The sequence below is a fragment of the Rhinoderma darwinii genome, chromosome 4 (assembly GCF_050947455.1).
Source record: "Rhinoderma darwinii isolate aRhiDar2 chromosome 4, aRhiDar2.hap1, whole genome shotgun sequence".
NCBI classification, from domain to species: domain Eukaryota; kingdom Metazoa; phylum Chordata; class Amphibia; order Anura; family Rhinodermatidae; genus Rhinoderma; species Rhinoderma darwinii.
Window position 1 is genome coordinate 209,366,621 of NC_134690.1, and position 16,155 is coordinate 209,382,775.

At 41.8% G+C, this 16,155-nt stretch overlaps 1 long non-coding RNA gene across 1 annotated transcript in view; it reads right to left on the reverse strand.

The window, feature by feature from the left end:
* LOC142761002 (uncharacterized) overlaps positions 1–15,727 on the reverse strand; it is a 114,571-nt gene extending 98,844 nt beyond the window's left edge. Inside the window, exon 1 of the long non-coding RNA XR_012883480.1 lies at positions 15,665–15,727. This is a non-coding gene — a long non-coding RNA (uncharacterized LOC142761002). The remainder of the gene's footprint in view (positions 1–15,664) is intronic.
* Between the last annotated feature and the right edge of the window lie 428 nt (positions 15,728–16,155).

The window sequence follows — 16,155 nt, forward strand, 5'->3', positions numbered from 1 at the left end:
TTTGGTGAGGGTAGAGATGGAAACTGTCAGTGAGGGAAGTTGGGGATGAACAGCCGGTAGAAGTTAGCGAATCCCAAGAAGCGCTGTACGGCCCTTAAGCCTTGAGGGCGTGGCCATTCCAAGACAGCCTTTACCTTTTCAGGATCCATTTTGAGACCCTGATCGGAGATGATGTAGTCCAGGAAGGGTAGAGACTTTCTCCAGAACACGCACTTCTCTAGCTTGGCATATAGGCTATTCTCCCTTAATCTTAGCAAAACTTGGATGACATGTCTTTGATGAGTCGCTGGATCTGGGGAAAAAAATCAAGATGTCATCGAGATGCACCACAACACAGACAAAGAGGAGATCACGGAAGATGTCATTGACAAACTCTTGGAAGACCGCGAGAGCGTTACACAGGCCGAAGGGCATAACCAGGTATTCGTAGTGCCCATCACAAGTTTTAAATGCCGTCTACCATTCCTCACCCTGACGAATCCGGATTGGATTGTAGGCCCCCCCGCAGGTCTAGTTTGGAAAAAATGTTTGCTTCCGTATGCGATCGAACAGTTCTGAAGGCAATGGGTATCTGTTCTTTACCGTGATCTGGTTGAGGCCACGGTTGTCAATGCAGGGTCGGAGAGATCTGTCCTTTTTAACATCCTGGCCCGGGATGAGGATTTGCGTTTGAAGCCCCTCTCTAAATTCTCCTTGATATAAGCAGACATGGACTGGGTCTCAGGTAAGGAGAGAGGGTATACTCTACCGAGAGGAGGCAAATCAGGAACCAAGTCAATAGGACAATCATACGCCCGGTGTGGAGGCAACGTCTCTGCCTCCTTCTTGTTGAAGACATCCGAGAACTGAGAGTAGCAAGAGGGCAACCCTGCCAATAAATGATGTGGAGGAGGCTGAAACGGATGGATATGCCCCAGGCAGCGGTTGAGGCACTTGGGACCCCACTGGAGAACCTCTCCGGAGTTCCAATCCAGGACTGGGGCGTGTAGATGGAGCCAAGGCAGCCAGCAGCACGGGGTTGACGGCCTTGGGCAGGACAAAAAAGGAGATGAGCTCAGAATGAAGGGCTCCCACTTGAAGCCTCAGCGGTTCGGTCACAGACAATATTGGGTCGGGCAGCGGCGTCCATTTACTGAGGCAACGATCAACGGTTTCTCCAGAAGGGTAGTAGGCAAGTGAAGAAGATCCACTAGGTCTCTGCATATAAAATTGGCTGCAGAGCCAGAGTCAAGATAGGCAGAGGCCTACGGGGTCCTCTCATCAGCGACAGGGCCAGCCTTAGGGGTGTGCGATCTGTGCGAGTGCAAAGGGCGCTGCACCCTCCTGTAGGGGGCACCACTGGGTTCTGCTCTGTCCTCAGCTCGTCACACACACGTAGTAAACAGGAGCCGAGGAGCAGAGGAGGTAGCTCCGCCCACAGCCCATCCTGCAAGAAACCTGTGATCCTGTCAGCTCGGAGGTAGGGTAAGTGTCTCTGTGTATATGTTACAGTATGTGTGTGTGTGTGTGTGTGTGTGTGTGTGTGTGTGTGTATATGTTACAGTATGTGTGTGTGTATATGTTACAGTATATGTGTGTATATGTTACAGTATATATGTGTGTGTGTGTTTGTGTGTGTGTATATGTTACAGTATATGTGTGTGTATATGTTACAGTATATGTGTGTATATGTTACAGTATATACGTGTGTGTGTGTGTGTTGCAGTATATGTGTGTTTGTGTGTTACAGTATATGTGTGTATATGTTACAGTATATGTGTGTGTATTTGTTAAAGTATATGTGTGTGTGTGTGTATATGTTACAGTATATGTGTGTGTGTGTGTTACAGTATATGTGTGTGTGTGTATATGTTACGGTATATGTGTGTGTGTATATGTTACAGTATGTGTGGGTGGGTGTGTACGTTACAGTATGTGTGGGTGCGTGGGTGTATGTTACAGTGTGTGTGGGTGGGTGTATGTTACAGTATGTGTGTGTGTGTGTGTATGTTACAGTATATGTGTGTGTGTATATGTTACAGTATATGTGTGTATATGTTACAGTATATGTGTGTGTGTGTGTATATGTTACAGTATATATGTGTGTGTGTATATGTTACAGTATATGTGTGTGTGTATGTGTTACAGTATATACGTGTGTGTGTGTGTGTGTGTGTGTGTGTGTGTGTGTATGTTTCAGTATGTGTGTGTGTGGATGTGTGTGTATGTTACAGTATATGTGTGTATATGTTACAGTATATGTGTGTGTGTGTGTATATGTTACAGTATATATGTGTGTGTGTATATGTTACAGTATATGTGTGTGTGTATGTGTTACAGTATATACGTGTGTGTGTGTGTGTGTGTGTGTGTGTGTGTGTATGTTTCAGTATGTGTGTGTGTGGATGTGTGTGTATGTTACAGTATATGTGTGTATATGTTACAGTATATGTGTGTGTATTTGTTAAAGTATATGTGTGTATATGTTACAGTATGTGTGTGTGTGTGTGTATGTATGTTACAGTATATGTGTGTGTGTGTATATGTTACGGTATATGTGTGTGTATATGTTACAGTATGTGGGGGTGTGTATGTATGTTACTATGTTACAGTGTGTGGGTGGGTGTATGTTATAGTATATGTGTGTGTATATGTTACAGTATATGTGTGTGTGTATATGTTACAGTATATGTGTTTGTGTGTATGTTACAGTATATGTGTATGTATATGTTACAGTATATGTGTGTGTATATGTTACAGTATGTGTGGGTGTGTATGTTACAGTACGGGTGTGTGTGTATGTGTGTGTGTGTGCGTGTGTGTGTGTGTATGTTACAGTGTGTGTGGGTGGGTGTATGCTACAGTATATGTGTGTGTATATGTTACAGTATATGTGTGTGTATATGTTACGGTATATGTGTGTGTATATGTTACAGTATATTTGTGTGTATATGTGTGTGTGCATGTTACAGTATGTGTATACGTTACAGTATATGTGTGTGTATGTTACAGTCTATTTGTGTGTGTGTATATGTTACAGTATATGTGTGTATATGTTACAGTATATGTGTGTGTGTGTGTATATGTTACAGTATATGTGTGTGTGTATGTGTTACAGTATATACGTGTGTGTGTGTGTGTGTGTGTGTGTGTATGTTTCAGTATGTGTGTGTGTGGATGTGTGTGTATGTTACAGTATATGTGTGTATATGTTACAGTATATGTGTGTGTGTGTGTATATGTTACAGTATATATGTGTGTGTGTATATGTTACAGTATATGTGTGTGTGTATGTGTTACAGTATATACGTGTGTGTGTGTGTGTGTGTGTGTGTGTGTGTGTGTGTGTGTGTGTGTGTGTATGTTTCAGTATGTGTGTGTGTGGATGTGTGTGTATGTTACAGTATATGTGTGTATATGTTACAGTATATGTGTGTGTATTTGTTAAAGTATATGTGTGTATATGTTACAGTATGTGTGTGTGTGTGTGTATGTATGTTACAGTATATGTGTGTGTGTATATGTTACGGTATATGTGTGTGTATATGTTACAGTATGTGGGGGTGTGTATGTATGTTACTATGTTACAGTGTGTGGGTGGGTGTATGTTATAGTATATGTGTGTGTATATGTTACGGTATATGTGTGTGTGTATATGTTACAGTATATGTGTTTGTGTGTATGTTACAGTATATGTGTATGTATATGTTACAGTATATGTGTGTGTGTATGTTACAGTATGTGTGGGTGTGTATGTTACAGTACGGGTGTGTGTGTATGTGTGTGTGTGTGCGTGTGTGTGTGTGTATGTTACAGTGTGTGTGGGTGGGTGTATGCTACAGTATATGTGTGTGTATATGTTACAGTATATGTGTGTGTATATGTTACGGTATATGTGTGTGTATATGTTACAGTATATTTGTGTGTATATGTGTGTGTGCATGTTACAGTATGTGTATACGTTACAGTATATGTGTGTGTATGTTACAGTCTATTTGTGTGTGTGTATATGTTACAGTATATGTGTGTGTGTATATGTTACAGTATATGTGTTTGTGTGTATGTTACAGTATATGTGTATGTATATGTTACAGTATATGTGTGTGTATATGTTACAGTATGTGTGGGTGTGTATGTTACAGTACGGGTGTGTGTGTATGTGTGTGTGTGTGCGTGTGTGTGTGTGTGTGTATGTTACAGTGTGTGTGGGTGGGTGTATGCTACAGTATATGTGTGTGTATATGTTACAGTATATGTGTGTGTATATGTTACGGTATATGTGTGTGTATATGTTACAGTATATTTGTGTGTATATGTGTGTGTGCATGTTACAGTATGTGTATACGTTACAGTATATGTGTGTGTATGTTACAGTCTATTTGTGTGTGTGTATATGTTACAGTATATGTGTGTATATGTTACAGTATATGTGTGTGTGTGTATATGTTACAGTATATGTGTGTGTGTATGTGTTACAGTATATACGTGTGTGTGTGTGTGTGTGTGTGTGTGTGTGTGTGTGTGTATGTTTCAGTATGTGTGTGTGTGGATGTGTGTGTATGTTACAGTATATGTGTGTATATGTTACAGTATATGTGTGTGTGTGTGTATATGTTACAGTATATATGTGTGTGTGTATATGTTACAGTATATGTGTGTGTGTATGTGTTACAGTATATACGTGTGTGTGTGTGTGTGTGTGTGTGTGTGTGTATGTTTCAGTATGTGTGTGTGTGGATGTGTGTGTATGTTACAGTATATGTGTGTATATGTTACAGTATATGTGTGTGTATTTGTTAAAGTATATGTGTGTATATGTTACAGTATGTGTGTGTGTGTGTGTATGTATGTTACAGTATATGTGTGTGTGTATATGTTACGGTATATGTGTGTGTATATGTTACAGTATGTGGGGGTGTGTATGTATGTTACTATGTTACAGTGTGTGGGTGGGTGTATGTTATAGTATATGTGTGTGTATATGTTACGGTATATGTGTGTGTGTATATGTTACAGTATATGTGTTTGTGTGTATGTTACAGTATATGTGTATGTATATGTTACAGTATATGTGTGTGTGTATGTTACAGTATGTGTGGGTGTGTATGTTACAGTACGGGTGTGTGTGTATGTGTGTGTGTGTGCGTGTGTGTGTGTGTATGTTACAGTGTGTGTGGGTGGGTGTATGCTACAGTATATGTGTGTGTATATGTTACAGTATATGTGTGTGTATATGTTACGGTATATGTGTGTGTATATGTTACAGTATATTTGTGTGTATATGTGTGTGTGCATGTTACAGTATGTGTATACGTTACAGTATATGTGTGTGTATGTTACAGTCTATTTGTGTGTGTGTATATGTTACAGTATATGTGTGTGTGTATATGTTACAGTACGTGTGTGTGTGTGTGTGTGTGTGTATATATGTTACAGTATATGTGTGTGTGTGTGTGTGTGTGTGTGTGTGTGTGTGTGTGTGTGTATGTGTATGTTACAGCATAGATTAGTGAAGATCACCTATTACACAACATTATATCGTGTCAAGGAGACCACATTGGTGTACACCACCAAACTAAACTGAATTGGATCAGGAAAAGGAGAAGGGGAAAAGCATGTGGTCTGTGAGAAAATTAATATATAACTTTTATTGTTTTTACATTAAAGGGAACAATGTGATTAAAAGGTCCAGTGGTGCAATTTGGTATGTGTGAGTGACCCCTCAGTTCACACACCCTTGGCCATGAATCATATGATAAGGTGGTATATAATATTGCTGTCAATATGCTCCGTTAATAGTACTTGGTGAATAGACTGTAACTGCCAATTGCATTACAAATGATTGAAGCTATTGGGCTGAAAGCTACGCCGATCTCTCTATCTTTAATGAAGACTTGCTGTGTTACTAAGGTTGGGATTATAACTGTTACACTATGCAACAAACAACGCAGCTGGGCCAATTGATATGCCCTGCTGCGTGTTGAGAAGGAAAATTGCTGTGCTGAGCGAGATGAAGCCCCGCAAACTTAACTCCCCTGCGTTAGTGTTGGTGTAACAATGTGAACAGTCACTTAACCGTACCCTCACGCTGGTGTCCCTGCAGATCAGAGCAGCAGCGTGGGGAACGGCCGAATATGGAAGTGACAATCCTCTCAGCTGTCAGCCAAGAGACAATAGAAAAGAGTCATTCACTGGAATGACTCTGCTATTAGGGCGGTCGTGAACAATAGTAGCCGTGCTCAGCTGTCAGCCGAGAGGCAGTGTCACGTTAACCGCCCGCAGTTTGCCTATGTTCTACAGCAAGATGTGCCTCAGTATGAACCTAGGCAAAAGCGGAGCAGCAAGGGCTAAGGTCCGAGACCGAACCTCACCCCGAATACGACTGTTAATGTGCGGCGGGGCTGCTGTGAATACCCGCAGGTGAATGTAGGTCACCAACGGGAGTCGGCACAGGGGCCAGACAGAATTCAAACACCCAGCTGATAAGACAGCGGCAATGGGGCGCACTGCAGCCACGAGCACATTAATGTGCGGTGGGGCTGCTGTGAGAACCCGCAGGTGAATGTAGGTCACCAACGGGAGTCGGCACAGGGGCCAGACAAAATTCAAACACCCAGCTGATTAGACAGCAGCAATGGGGCGTACGGCAGCCACGAACACAGGCAACCAGCGGGCAGCTAGCAGCCGTGAGCGCACAAATGAGGATCGTAGAGCTAGTAAATAGACTGTACTGGAGCATAGACGGCTAGGGCCAAGTAGTGCACCAGTGGATTGTTAAAATTGTTGCTAAGCACCCGACGCGCGTTTCGCCAGGATTCTGGCTTCTTCTAGGGGTGAAAAGCCGCCATTAAACCGCCCTATAAATAGGGTTATTGGTTGATTGACAGCCCCATTAGCCAATCAGAGACCTTGGTCTCGATTGGTATGGAAATACAAATATTTATCAACAAGAATTAAAAGAGAACATATGGCAGCAGCTATAGTGCACCATGAATAGGTCTGAGTTCAAGTTAAGTTGCAGGCATATCATGAGCCTTGCAAGTATGTAGATGTCCGTTAGCACTAGAAAATGAAAAAGAGACTGGGGGGTTTTGTCATCCTAAGTCCCCAATATGTTGTAAAAAGCAGCATTTTTGGAAGATTTTATATGGGGATTTTCATATATTTTTATATATCTTTTCTCCTTGTATTTTTATTACTTTATTTTCTTATTCTTATTTTTATTTTTATAAGAAGCAGCCCAGACCAAAGTTTTTATATTTAAATTTAAATTTATATTTAATTGTTATAAGAAGCAGCCAAAACCAAAATTTTCATTTAGTCCCATGGGATTCACTGTCTTCATGTGGAAGATCCATTCGCTCTCCTTTTTAAGGAGTGCCTGATCTAGATTGCCCCTTCTGATGCCCAGATGTATTTGGCACAGGGCCCAGCCCTTCAAGGAGGTCCAGTCGGAATTGTGTATGTCCCCAAAGTGTCTGGCTATTGGGGTCGGGTTAAATGGCTTGTTTTTGGTCTTACAATCCTTCATGTTTTTTTCAAAGTTGATTATTGAATTGATATGCTCGCGGATCCGTATGCGCAATTCTCTCTTAGTTTTCCCAATATATTTCAGGCCACACGGGCATTCGAGGCAGTAAATCACACCAGGAGTTGAACATCTTATGTGATCTGTAATCCGATGGAGATTACCAAGGGCATCCACAAATTCTTTTTTATCCACTAGTACCCGACAGGCTCTGCACATTCTACACGGATAAAAGCCAGGACTGAGTACCTTATTAGCTCTGTTTTTTCTTGAAAAGTGACTTTGTACCAAGATATTTGAAATTGTTTTACACTTTCTGTATCCCAAGGAGACTTTGTTGCCAAGAAGGTTTTTAAGTACTGGGTCACTAAGTAAGATGTTCCAATGGTGGTTCAGGATATGCGTCATTTCATCCCAGTTTTCATTGTAATCTGTAATAAATCGTGGTTGTGGTTGTGCTGTGTTAACCCTAATTTTTGGGGTCAGCAAGCTGTCACGATCGGTCCTCAGTGCCCAGTTATAGGCTTTCTTAATATTCCTGTTGCTATAATTCCTGCTTAACAGCCTGTTTTTTAATTCTGTTGCCCGCGTTTTGAAAAGCTGGAAGGTGGAGCAATTCCATCTGAGGCGCAGAAACTCTCCCTTTGGTATGCCTCTAATGGTGTTAACAGAGTGTGCACTTGTTGCATCCAGAAGGCTATTTTAGCTGTTTTCTTGCGGTAGAGGTCTGTCTCAATTGTGCCTTGCTCATTGGTGAACAGTCTCACATCCAGGAAAGGGATTGAGTGCTGGTCATATGTAAGAGTTAATCTAAGATTGAAATTGTTGGTATTCAAAACCCTTATAAACTCTTCAAGTTCTAAAGAGGGACCATTCCAGATGAGTAATATGTCATCTATGAATCTTCGCCAGATGTTAATCCTAGATGTGAATTTGTCCATTTCGGGACAGAAGACATGACATTCTTCCCACCAGCCCAGATATAAATTGGCAAAGGTGGGTGCCACTGCCGCTCCCATGGCTGTTCCACGTAGCTGCAGGTAGAATCTACCATCAAAAAGGAAATAGTTATGCTTCAGAATGAACATAAGTGCACGTAGGACAAAGTCTCTACGAGATGAATTATAACCTTCCCTTCTCTGCAGGAAGAATTCCACCGCTGTGCAGCCTACCTTGTGATCTATGCTCGTGTAGAGGGACTCCACATATCATGTGGTGAGCCATTCATTCTCCTCCAGGGATCTACCATTAAGGTCTTTGAGGACCTGCATGGTATCCCTGGTGTGGGAGGGCAACTGGTATACCAATTCGCGTAGTTCTTCATCTAACCAGTGATTTCATTTCTCAGTCAGATTTCCCACACCAGAGACAATGGGCCTCCCTGGAGGATTAGTGGAGTTTTTGTGCACTTTTGGAAGGAGATAAAACGTGGCAATTCTAGGGTGTTGTACCCTCATATAATCTCTCTCTTTGGCGGTTATGGCCCCTCCTTCAAAACCATCCTGTATCATGTTATTGTATTCCGTGCGGAATTGTTCTGTTGGGTCTCCCCACAGTGGCCGATAGCAGGCTTTGTCCAATAATTGCTTTTTTGCCTCCTGTACGTATTTTTCCTTGGACCAGATGACAACATTACCCCCCTTATCGGAATTTTTAAAAACAACATCATCCCATTTCCGCATTTCATAAAGTGCCCGTTCTTCATCTGGGCTGAGGTTGTGAGATAGCCATGGGCCAGAGAGTGACAATAAGTCCTGTGACACCAGGTCAATGAAGACTTTGATTGCTGGACAACCATCCAAGGATGGCATAATTGAGGTCTTGGATTTAACTTTAGATTTTTTATGAGAGGTTGTAGTAAGGGGGCCAGGACCAGGCTCAACAGGCTGTGTGGAATTTTCAAGCAAAAGTTCCTCCAGATCTTCCAGTGTATTGAGTTCTATTTCTGAGAGGCACTCTGTGCCGACAGTATTAGGCTGCTCGCTGTTTGCGTTTTTAATTTGTCTATTGTACATTTTCTGATAGAACAGTTTGCGTCCAAAAAGGTGAAGATCTTTGATGACGGTAAACTTGTTTAATTTAGTTGTTAGGCAGAAGTTAAAACCTTTTCTGAGGACTGAAGTTTGAAATTCCGTGAGGACATGCCTAGAGAGATTGATGACCTTCAGGCATTCCTCACTGGGATTTACATTACTAAGATTCATTTTTTGTAGGGTCTCTGAGATTCTTTCCTCCACTGTTGGGAGCCCCTGAAACCCCACCTCCCTCTGTCCCGTAAAAAAGGGACTTCGGTGGTGGTGTTGTCGATTTTCCTATTGGGATTCCTGTTTCTACTCGGTTGTCTACCCTGAGTTGGCTGTGGGTCCATATCTGAGTCTGAAGCATCTGTCCCGTCTGTCCCTGTGTCGGAAAATTCATGTGGGTCCGTTGACTCTGGGTAAGTTCTTATATTGATTGGTCTGCCACTTGGGAACCTCAGGGATCTCTTCTTACCCCAATCGTAGATTTCTCCTCTGGAGAAGTCTGCCTTGTCTCGTGCATATTTTTTCCTTTTCCGATTTTTGATTTTGACTTCAACTAAATCTACATGGTCTAATGTTTTTTTAAAAACCTCTGCAAATTGTATTGAACCCTCATACTTCTCCAAATTAGGTGTAAGGACTTCAAGATCCTTTTCAACTATGTTCAAAATGTGGGTTTCGTCTTCAATTAATATGCCCATAAGCGTGTTGGAACACGTTGTCAGGGCTAATTCCCATTTCTCCTTTAATCCAGATTTGGATAATTCATATGAGGGAAAGAGTGGAATCCGCAGACCTCTAGAAATGAGGCCCTGTTCCAAATATTGTTCTAGTGTTATTTTAGTCCAAGTGGACTGTACTTGTCTTATTTGAAGGTTTTTGAACCTCTTGATAAGATCATCCATATGCAACTCTGTTGCTTGGGTCTCATGAGTATTAACTCGAGTGTCTGAGAAGACACTACCGAACTCTTCTTTTTGGCGTACTTGTCTCTGTTTGAGTTGATCTAAGATGCTGGTTTGGGCCATGGTATTCTATAAAATTGAGTAGTGAACGGGGTGATCAGAGAGTGTCCAAGCAGGACACAGTAATATGCAAAGATTAGTGAAGATCACCTATTACACAACATTATATCGTGTCAAGGAGACCACATTGGTGTACACCACCAAACTAAACTGAATTGGATCAGGAAAAGGAGAAGGGGAAAAGCATGTGGTCTGTGAGAAAATTAATATATAACTTTTATTGTTTTTACATTAAAAGGGACAATGTGATTAAAAGGTCCAGTGGTGCAATTTGGTATGTGTGAGTGACCCCTCAGTTCACACACCCTTGGCCATGAATCATATGATAAGGTGGTATATAATATTGCTGTCAATATGCTCCATTAATAGTACTTGGTGAATAGACTGTAACTGCCAATTGCATTACAAATGATTGAAGCTATTGGGCTGAAAGCTACGCCGATTTCTCTATCTTTAATGAAGACTTGCTGTGTTACTAAGGTTGGGATTATAACTGTTACACTATGCAACAAACAACGCAGCTGGGCCAATTGATATGCCCTGCTGCGTGTTGAGAAGGAAAATTGCTGTGCTGAGCGAATTGGTATACCAGTTGCCCTCCCACACCAGGGATACCATGCAGGTCCTCAAAGACCTTAATGGTAGCTCCCTGGAGGAGAATGAATGGCTCACCACATGCGATGTGGAGTCCCTCTACACGAGCATAGATCACAAGGTAGGCTGCACAGCGGTGGAATTCTTCCTGCAGAAAAGGGAAGGTTATAATTCATCTCGTAGAGACTTTGTCCTACGTGCACTTATGTTCATTCTGAAGCATAACTATTTCCTTTTTGATGGTAGATTCTACCTGCAGCTACGTGGAACAGCCATGGGAGCGGCAGTGGCACCCACCTTTGCCAATTTATATCTGGGCTGGTGGGAAGAATGTCATGTCTTCTGTCCCGAAATGGACAAATTCACATCTAGGATTAACATCTGGCGAAGATTCATAGATGACATATTACTCATCTGGAATGGTCCCTCTTTAGAACTTGAAGAGTTTATAAAGGTTTTGAATACCAACAATTTCAATCTTAGATTAACTCTTACATATGACCAGCACTCAATCCCTTTCCTGGATGTGAGACTGTTCACCAATGAGCAAGGCACAATTGAGACAGACCTCTACCGCAAGAAAACAGCTACAAATAGCCTTCTGGATGCAACAAGTGCACACTCTGTTAACACCATTAGAGGCATACCAAAGGGAGAGTTTCTGCGCCTCAGACGGAATTGCTCCACCTTCCAGCTTTTCAAAACGCGGGCAACAGAATTAAAAAACAGGCTGTTAAGCAGGAATTATAGCAACAGGAATATTAAGAAAGCCTATAACTGGGCACTGAGGACCGATCGTGACAGCTTGCTGACCCCAAAAATTAGGGTTAACACAGCACAACCACAACCACGATTTATTACAGATTACAATGAAAACTGGGATGAAATGACGCATATCCTGAACCACCATTGGAACATCTTACTTAGTGACCCAGTACTTAAAAACCTTCTTGGCAACAAAGTCTCCTTGGGATACAGAAAGTGTAAAACAATTTCAAATATCTTGGTACAAAGTCACTTTTCAAGAAAAAACAGAGCTAATAAGGTACTCAGTCCTGGCTTTTATCCGTGTAGAATGTGCAGAGCCTGTCGGGTACTAGTGGATAAAAAATAATTTGTGGATGCCCTTGGTAATCTCCATCGGATTACAGATCACATAAGATGTTCAACTCCTGGTGTGATTTACTGCCTCGAATGCCCGTGTGGTCTGAAATATATTGGGAAAACTAAGAGAGAATTGCGCATACGGATCCACGAGCATATCAATTCAATAATCAACTTTGAAAAAAACATGAAGGATTGTAAGACCAAAAACAAGCCATTTAACCCGACCCCAATAGCCAGACACTTTGGGGACATACACAATTCCGACTGGACCTCCTTGAAGGGCTGGGCCCTGTGCCAAATACATCTGGGCATCAGAAGGGGCAATCTAGATCAGGCACTCCTTAAAAAGGAGAGCGAATGGATCTTCCACATGAAGACAGTGAATCCCATGGGACTAAATGAAAATTTTGGTTTTGGCTGCTTCTTATAACAATTAAATATAAATTTAAATTTAAATATAAAAACTTTGGTCTGGGCTGCTTCTTATAAAAATAAAAATAAGAATAAGAAAATAAAGTAATAAAAATACAAGGAGAAAAGATATATAAAAATATATGAAAATCCCCATATAAAATCTTCCAAAAATGCTGCTTTTTACAACATATTGGGGACTTAGGATGACAAAACCCCCCAGTCTCTTTTTCATTTTCTAGTGCTAACGGACATCTACATACTTGCAAGGCTCATGATATGCCTGCAACTTAACTTGAACTCAGACCTATTCATGGTGCACTATAGCTGCTGCCATATGTTCTCTTTTAATTCTTGTTGATAAATATTTGTATTTCCATACCAATCGAGACCAAGGTCTCTGATTGGCTAATGGGGCTGTCAATCAACCAATAACCCTATTTATAGGGCGGTTTAATGGCGGCTTTTCACCCCTAGAAGAAGCCAGAATCCTGGCGAAACGCGCGTCGGGTGCTTAGCAACAATTTTAACAATCCACTGGTGCACTACTTGGCCCTAGCCGTCTATGCTCCAGTACAGTCTATTTACTAGCTCTACGATCCTCATTTGTGCGCTCACGGCTGCTAGCTGCCCGCTGGTTGCCTGTGTTCGTGGCTGCCGTACGCCCCATTGCTGCTGTCTAATCAGCTGGGTGTTTGAATTTTGTCTGGCCCCTGTGCCGACTCCCGTTGGTGACCTACATTCACCTGCGGGTTCTCACAGCAGCCCCATCGCACATTAATGTGCTCGTGGCTGCAGTGCGCCCCATTGCCGCTGTCTTATCAGCTGGGTGTTTGAATTCTGTCTGGCCCCTGTGCCGAGTCTCGTTGGTGACCTACATTCACCTGCGGGTATTCACAGCAGCCCCGCCGCACATTAACAGTCGTCCTCGGGGTGAGGTTCGGTCTCGGACCTTAGCCCTTGCTGCTCCGCTTTTGCCTAGGTTCATACTGAGGCACATCTTGCTGTAGAACATAGGCAAACTGCGGGCGGTTAACGTGACACTGCCTCTCGGCTGACAGCTGAGCACGGCTACTATTGTTCACGACCGCCCTAATAGCAGAGTCATTCCAGTGAATGACTCTTTTCTATTGTCTCTTGGCTGACAGCTGAGAGGATTGTCACTTCCATATTCGGCCGTTCCCCACGCTGCTGCTCTGATCTGCAGGGACACCAGCGTGAGGGTACGGTTAAGTGACTGTTCACATTGTTACACCAACACTAACGCAGGGGAGTTAAGTTTGCGGGGCTTCACCTCGCTCAGCACAGCAATTTTCCTTCTCAACACGCAGCAGGGCATATCAATTGGCCCAGCTGCGTTGTTTGTTGCATAGTGTAACAGTTATAATCCCAACCTTAGTAACACAGCAAGTCTTCATTAAAGATAGAGAGATCGGCGTAGCTTTCAGCCCAATAGCTTCAATCATTTGTAATGCAATTGGCAGTTACAGTCTATTCACCAAGTACTATTAACGGAGAATATTGACAGCAATATTATATACCACCTTATCATATGATTCATGGCCAAGGGTGTGTGAACTGAGGGGTCACTCACACATATCAAATTGCACCACTGGACCTTTTAATCACATTGTTCCTTTTAATGTAAAAACAATAAAAGTTATATATTAATTTTCTCACAGACCACATGCTTTTCACCTTCTCCTTTTCCTGATCCAATTATGTTACAGCATATGTGTGTGTGTGTGTGTGTGTGTGTGTGTGTGTGTGTGTGTGTGTGTGTGTGTTACCGTATATGTGTGTGTATATATTATGTATGTGTGTTTATATCTCTTTGTAAGTGTGTGTTCAATATTAAAGTAGAACAGATAAAATTAAGATATCTGTGCTGCACCCTATATACTTCGCTGCCCCTATATACTCTGCTGCCCCTTATATACTCTGCTGCCCCTATATACTTTGCTGCCCCGTTTACACTCTGCTGACCCCTTATATACTTTGCTGTGCCTTTATATACTCTGCTGAACCTTATATACTCTGCTGTTCCCTTATATACTCTGCCTCCCCCTATACACACTGCTGCCCCCTACATAGAGGCAAACGAAAGTTGGATCCAGCGCTGATGGATGTAAAAAGGAAACTTTTTCCAAGTTTTATTGTAAGTTGTAAAAATAGAAAACAGCAGAGTATTTTCCTCCGTATAAGGGGTGATCATTACCAGCCATGAGTAAGGATGCAGGAAGCGTCTGAAACGCGTAGGCATGATTTTCTGATCACCCCTTGTACGGAGGAAAATACTCTGCTGTTTTCTATTTTTACAACTTACAATAAAACTTGGAAAAAGTTTCCTTTTTACATCCATCAGCGCTGGATCCAACTTTCGTTTTTCTCTCTTCATTCATACAGTGTGCCGACACGAGGATCCGAGCACTACAAGCAGCATAGGTCTACACCAAGGTGAGCTGTAGGATTCCTCCTATTTTTTCTTCACTGTCCCCTATATACTCTGCTGCCCCTTATATACGTTTGGAGGGGCACTGCATTATATGTATATATATGTATATATACAGAAACCATAGGATCAAGCAACGGCACCAGGACATCAAGATTGATGAAAAAGAGTGGATTTATTCACCTCAAGTGAGCAGCGACGTTTCGGTCCGTCAAAGAACCTTTCTCAAGCTGTATCACACTACACACAGTGTCAGGTACATATAGGAAGTTTAACTAATAATTAGCATAAATCTAGTTAACATACAATGTACAAACTTAAGCTATATAAATATAAATTACAGTCCAAAATATTCAATATTCATTCACGGTGCATTGTCCCACATGTGATTACATAGACCAAATATGATATGCATAAATACAATGTGTATAAAAATGTTGTACAATCACATAATAAGCAATTTAAGCTAACTAAGGAAAGCTGCAGAGGCCAATCTAACAATTGTAACCATATGGTAGATATTATAGTAGATTGTATAATCTATTACCTATACTGGATTCCACGAGGAGTCAGCATCCGTGCACACATACCAAGCAAATCACAGAATGACGTCCAAACCGGAAGTGCAACCTGTGGAACGCAAGCGGCAAGTGAATCCACCTAGCGCATGCGCAGCACCGACACGAGCGTTCCAGTCAGTCTGCGCATGTGCGAGCCGCGAAGCTCATCTATATTGGTAAATGTATAGCTATTGGAAAACATTATATATAAAGAAGACTACAAAATGTAGTCAATGTCACATATGAAGATACCTATGGGTATCATATGTATCTATAACAAGGGGCAGATTTATAAATAGCAACAGGTACAACATAGTCTGTAATCTATAGTGACAGAATAGAGTGGATCCTCATTCTAGTAGAGCAATTCCATATATATTACTGCTAATATGATCATCCCCTAGAGGATTTCAAAAAGAACCCAAACCCATAATTATAAATATGCTCATATTGCTTAGTAGAGTAGACCTAAACTAAC